This window comes from Petaurus breviceps, unplaced genomic scaffold (assembly GCF_028583685.1).
Source record: "Petaurus breviceps papuanus isolate PSGF00001 unplaced genomic scaffold, PetGlider_PUasm1.0 173, whole genome shotgun sequence".
Classification (NCBI taxonomy): Eukaryota; Metazoa; Chordata; class Mammalia; order Diprotodontia; family Petauridae; genus Petaurus; species Petaurus breviceps.
In genome coordinates, this window is record NW_027185759.1 from 13,572,099 (window position 1) to 13,578,098 (window position 6,000).

A 6,000-nucleotide genomic window follows, 5' to 3' on the forward strand; every position below is an offset into this window, starting at 1 on the left:
TTTCTGAGATAGGGTTATTTAAGTAATTTACTTCCTCTTCAGTTAATCTAGGCAACTTGTATTTTTGTAAATATTCATCCATTTCCCTAAGATTGTCAAATTTATGTGCAGACAATTGGGAAAAATAATTGCTAATTATTGTTTTGATTTCCTCTTCATTGGAGGTAGATTCACCCTTTTCATTTTGGATACTCATAATTTGGTGTTCTTTGTTTTTTTTTTTATCATATTGACTAAGGGTCTATCAATTTTGTTGTTTTTTCATAAAACCAGCTCTTAGTTTCATTTATTAATTCAATAGTTTTCTTAATTTCAATTTTATTAATCTCTCCTTTGGTTTTCAATATTTCTAATTTAGTATTTAATTGGGGATTTTGAATTTGTTCTTTTTCTAGGTTTTTCAATTGCATGCCCAATTTGTTGACCTCCTTTTTCTCTAATTTAATCATGTATACACTCAGGGATATAAAACATCTCCTAAGAACTGCCTTTAATGCATCCCACAAATTTTGTTATGTTGTCTCATTATTATCATTCTCTTGAATGAAATTATTGGTTGTTTCTATAATTTCTTGTTTGACTCACTCATTCTTTTTTTTTTTTTATGAAAGCAATCAGGGTTAAGTAACTTGCTCAAGGTTACATGGCCAGTTATTTCTGGGTGTGGTGCTGAGTATCTGAGCCCAGATTTGATCCAGGTCATCCCGACACTGGAGCCAGTGCTCTTACTCACTGAGCCACCTGGCCGCCCCTAAGCAATTGGGGTTAAGTAACTTGCTCAAGTTTACATGGCCAGGTGTTTCTGGGTGGGTGCTAAATGTCTGAGCCTGGGGTTTGATCTCCAGGTCTTCTCAACACTGGAGCCAGTGCTCTTACTCGTTGTGCTACCTGGCCGCCCCTGACTCACTCATTCTTCAGAATTAAATTGTTTAATTTCCAATTAGTTTTTAATCTGTCTTTCCATGGCCCTTTATTGTATATAATTTTTATTGCTTCATGATCTGAAAAGTATGCATTTAATATTTCTGCCTTACTGCATAAAATTGTGAGGTGTTTATGCCCTACAACATGGTCAATTTTTGAGTATGTGCCATAAAATGCTGAGAAGAAAGTATATTCCTTTTTATCCCCATTCACTTTTCTCCAGAGATCTATCATACCTATCCTCTCTAAAATCTTGTTCACCTCCTTAACTTCTTTCTTGTTTATTCTGAGTTTAGATTTATCAAGTTCAGAGAGGGGGAGATTAAAGTCTCCCACTAGTATAGTTTTGCTATCTATTTCTTCCTCTAATTCCTTTACCTTCTCCTCTAGGAATTTGGATACTATAGGACTTGGTGCATATATGTTAAGTAATGATATTGTTTCATTCTCGATGGTGCCTTTAAATAGGATATAGTTTCCTTCCTTACTCTTTTAATTAGGTCAATTTTTGCTTTTGCTTTATATGAGATAAGGATTGCTACCCCTGCTTTTTTTTTTTACTTTAGCTGAGGCATGATATATTTTACTCCAGCCTTTTACCTTTACCCTGTGTGTATCCCTCTGTTTCAGATGTGTTTCTTGTAAACAGCATATTGTAGGATTATGATCTCTAATCCATTCTGCTATCTGTCTCCAGTTTATGGGAGAATTCATTCACATTTATAGTGCATTCACATTTATAGTTAGGATTGTTATTTGTTTCTTTCCCTCCATCCAATTCCTGCTCCTTTTAATGCTCATATTTCTCTCCCCCCTTCTCCTTCCCCCCCTTAATAGTTTTCCTTTTGACCACTGCCTCTCTCAGTATTCCCTTATCAGCCCCCCTCCCTTTTACTCCCCTTTCCCCTTACTTCTTCCCTCCCTACTAATCAACCCCCCTCCTTTCATAGCCCTTTCTCCCTCCTATTGCTTGTAGGATATTTTTATACTTAATGAACTATGTTATTTCTTCTTTGCACCAAGAGTGACAGGAACACATCTCATGCGAAGCTCCTCTCTCTCCCCTCTTTCCCTCTAAAACTATATTTTTTGCATTTCTTCTCCATAGAGTCCTATGCTTATCTGGTTGTTATTCCCTCCTTGCACCAAAACCAATGAGGGAAAAGCTCATATGATTCTCATCTCCCTCCCTTCTTTCCCTCTGCTATACTGTTTTTATGCCTCTTTGTGTGGCATAATTTACCTTTTTCCACTTCATTCATTCCCTTTCTTCCATTGCAGTTCCTTTGTAGCCCTTAATAAGATTATTTTTAATCGTCATTTTGTGTATTTTAAACTCATACCCTCTACTTGTCTATAACCGGTTTGCTCTTATCAAATAGCAGGATGTATGTGTGTGTGTGTGTTTTCCTTGTTTACATTTCTACATCACTGTTGCATCTTGTAATTGGAGGTTGAATTTTCCATTGAGTTCTGGCTTTTTTATTGGGAAGGACTGGAACTCTCTTATATTGTTGAATGACCATCTATTTGCTTGGAAGAATATGCTCATTCTCACTGGGTACATGATCCTTGGTTATAACCCGAGCTATTTTGCCTTCTGGAAAATTGTATTCCACTGCCTCTGATCTTTCAGTGTAGAGGCTGCCAAATCCTGTGCGATCCTCCCTGTGGACCCTTGATATCTGAATTGTTTCTTTCTTGCCTCTTGAAGTATTTTCTCTTTTATCTGGTAGTTCTGCAGTTTGGCCACAACATTTAGAGGAGTTTTCAGTTTGGGATCTCTTTCAGCAGGTGTCTGGTGGATTCTCTCGATTTCTATTTTACCCTCAGATTCTAGTATTTCAAGGCAGTTTTCCTTAATGAGCTCTTGGAGAATGTTGTCCAGGCTCATTACTTCATCATGATTTTCTGGTAGGCCTATGATTCTCAGATTATCTCTCCTGGATCTGTTTTCCAGGTCAGTTATTTTTCCATTGAGGTATTTTACCTCTTTTTCTAATTTTTCATTCTTGTTGTTTTGTTTGACTAATTCTTGGTTCCTCATCGAGTTATTTGTTTCAATTTGGTTGATTCTAGTTTTTAGCAAATCATTTTCCTAGGTTGATTTTTGGAGTTCCTTTTCCATTTCATACACTTTTCTTTTTAGAGAGATGTTTTCTTCATTATAATGTTTTTCTAATTCTGCAATTTTGGTTTTGAGAGGATTATTCATTTTGTCTTCTATCTGTCTTATTTGGTTTTCAAAGTTCCTTTTGATCTCATCTAGGAGAGCTTTCTGTGCTTGGGATCCATTCCCTGTAGATGTTTCAGCTGTGGGTGTGGAGTCCACATTGTCTCCCTCTGAGTTTGGTTCATCCCTCTGAGGATAGTAGGACTCCAGAGTCTTTGTCTTTGTAGTCTGCTTTCTACCCATTTTGAGGCAGGGCCCTAGCCACGCCCTTCCTCTAGGGATCCCAAGCTGTAGAGGGTTTTGCCCTGGGGCAAGAGTTACTATGTTTTCAGGGTGGGGGGAGGGGTTGGAGCAGGTGATGTTCACTTTGTCCTCCTGGTCTTTGGTAGTCCTGATAGGGGCTCTTTTTTTTTTTTTTATTTTTTGGGCTATGAAGTGGTAGCCCCAGGAGTATTTGCTGTCCAGGACAGGGGCCCCTGTATTTGGTTCTTGCCTTGCTCTTTCCAGTCCCAGCACTTTGGTGATAGGCCTGGTAGTGGCCCTTGTGGTTAGTGGGAAGACTTGCCCTCCGAGTTGATCAGGCTCCTTCTTGGCCTGCCTCTGGGTGTGCCAGCTGTGCCTTCCAGGCCTGCCTCTGTGTCTGCTGACTGGGCCTTCCTGGCCTGCCTCTGTGTCTCCAATAACCATTTGTTAAAGATTCTTCAAATTCTAATGGAAGGGAAGTTAATTGTATCTCAAAATCACTTCCTGGAGAAGTATGTTTTACAGATAAGAATAAGTTTCCTATACCAGTTGTGACAAGTTGGCTTCAAAACATGGCAAGTGTCTAGGCCAATGTCTTTTAAAAATATATATTGTCATTTAATAAAGGGAGCATTAATGTGCCTAACTTACCTCTGTAGTGAAGAGAGTGGATACTTTTGTTGCCTATTAATGAAATTGAAAAAGGACATGGAGCTTTCTGAGTAGAGACTAAAGAAGTTTTAACTCAACAGGAAGGCATTAGCTATGAGTATTAAAATTTTCTTAATACTTTCCTTCAACTACTCCACTATATGGGTCCTTGCAGAGATGGTCGCAGTTTACTTGATTTACTATCCACTGCTGTTCCTTTCTGGCACTCTGTGAAATGCCCTGTACTTTGTCCATTGTGGTAGAGACAGATGCCCTTTTTAATTGGAGGAATAGTCATTGATTGTATTGAAGTACAATTTCCATTAGCTTCTTACTTAATTTGGGAAAGTAATGGGTCTTAATAGGCATTTAAAGTCTTAAAATCCTCACTGAATACTGTAGTGGCAGAAGAGAGTTACAGCATTATAATTCAACAAGTATTTATTTGGTACCTACTGTGTATAAGATTCTGTACTTGGTGCTGGGCTTTTTTTTTTTTTGATAGACCTGTGATATTTCTATAAATGTATTCTATATAAGCTCAACTGCACCTTTAAAACTGTACAGGGATCTCTAATCTCTTCTCTAATAGGATCAGCAGTCCCCACAGTGGCTACTCCATAGCTTCTCCCTCCCTCTCTCTGGGCCTCCTAAAGGCATCTTTTCCTATCTCATCATTGGTAGTTTTCCACTTTTCTAAGAAAGCAGGAGCTATGTTGTGGGAACCCTCTTGTCTTAACCATTTTACCTCAAAACCACTCTCTTACCTCCTTCATCATCACTTTTCTCCAGTCTCAGAGGAAGAGGTAAATATCCTTGTCAAGGGCAACATTTCCCCTCATTTTCTTGAATGGTGTAAAGAACACCGAAGCCCAGAATCAGAAGCTGAGTTCAAGTCCTTCTCCTCTGGGCCCGTTCCCAGTTTCTCCCAACTCCATCCTCTCTAATTTCCCAGTAGCCTTATCTGATTAGAGGATCCCTCAGCATCTGCCTCATCTTTTGATTGGTTAATCCTCTCTGAGCCTCCATTTTGAGGAAGGTTCCCAGGACCAGCCATATTCACTCCTTCATTCCTCTCTAGGCCTCTCCTGAGTCTGAAGTAATTTCTCCATCATGGTCCCATGTAGGTAACTCCTCAATCCTGGTTTTTCAGCATCCTTTTATGTATTATCTTCCCTCACTAAACTGTAGGCTCCTTGAGGACAGTGATTATTTTTCTTTTTGCTTCAGTTTTCATCCCTAGCACTGAGCATTAAACTCTGTAGGGCTCATCTCTTCTTCTCTACAATGAAGAGTAAGGAACCTCTAAGGCCTCTTTGAGTTCCAGACATATGATATTACAAGGGTTTGGTTCTTCAATGATGTCCTATTTTTCTCATTGTCCTTTATCCACTGCCTCCATCACAACTACTTAGAGATATGTCTAGCTTTCTCACATCCCTCAGAATTATTGACTTGAACCTCCCATTCCCTCCCTCACACTGTTATCCTATATCTCTTTTCTCCTTCAAGCCAAATTCCTAGTAAGGGCGGCCTACATTTGTAGCTTTCCCTTACTTACTAACCTCACCCTAATTTCTCAATATCTTATAATACGTCTTCTGACCCCCTTGCTCTCCTGAAACTACTCTATCTAGGATAAACAAGGATCTTTTTACCATGAAATCAGATTCCCTTCCTCGGTCCTTAGCATTCTTGACTTTCCTGTAGTTTTTTGATATCATCATTATTATTCTTTCTCTGGATATTCTCATCTTCCTTGACTTCTGTAATACTGTTCTTTCATCTGACCACTAAGTCTCCATTACCTTTGTTAGATTTTTCTCTTACTACAAACTAAATGTCAGTGTCCCCCAGTGTTCTGTTCTGGGCCTATTTCTCTTCTCTTCTCTTCTCTTCTCTTCTCTTCTCTTCTCTTCTCTTCTCTTCTCTTCTCTTCTCTTCTCTTCTCTTCTCTTCTCTTCTCTTCTCTTCTCTTCTCTTCTCTTCTCTTCTCTTCTCTTCTCTTC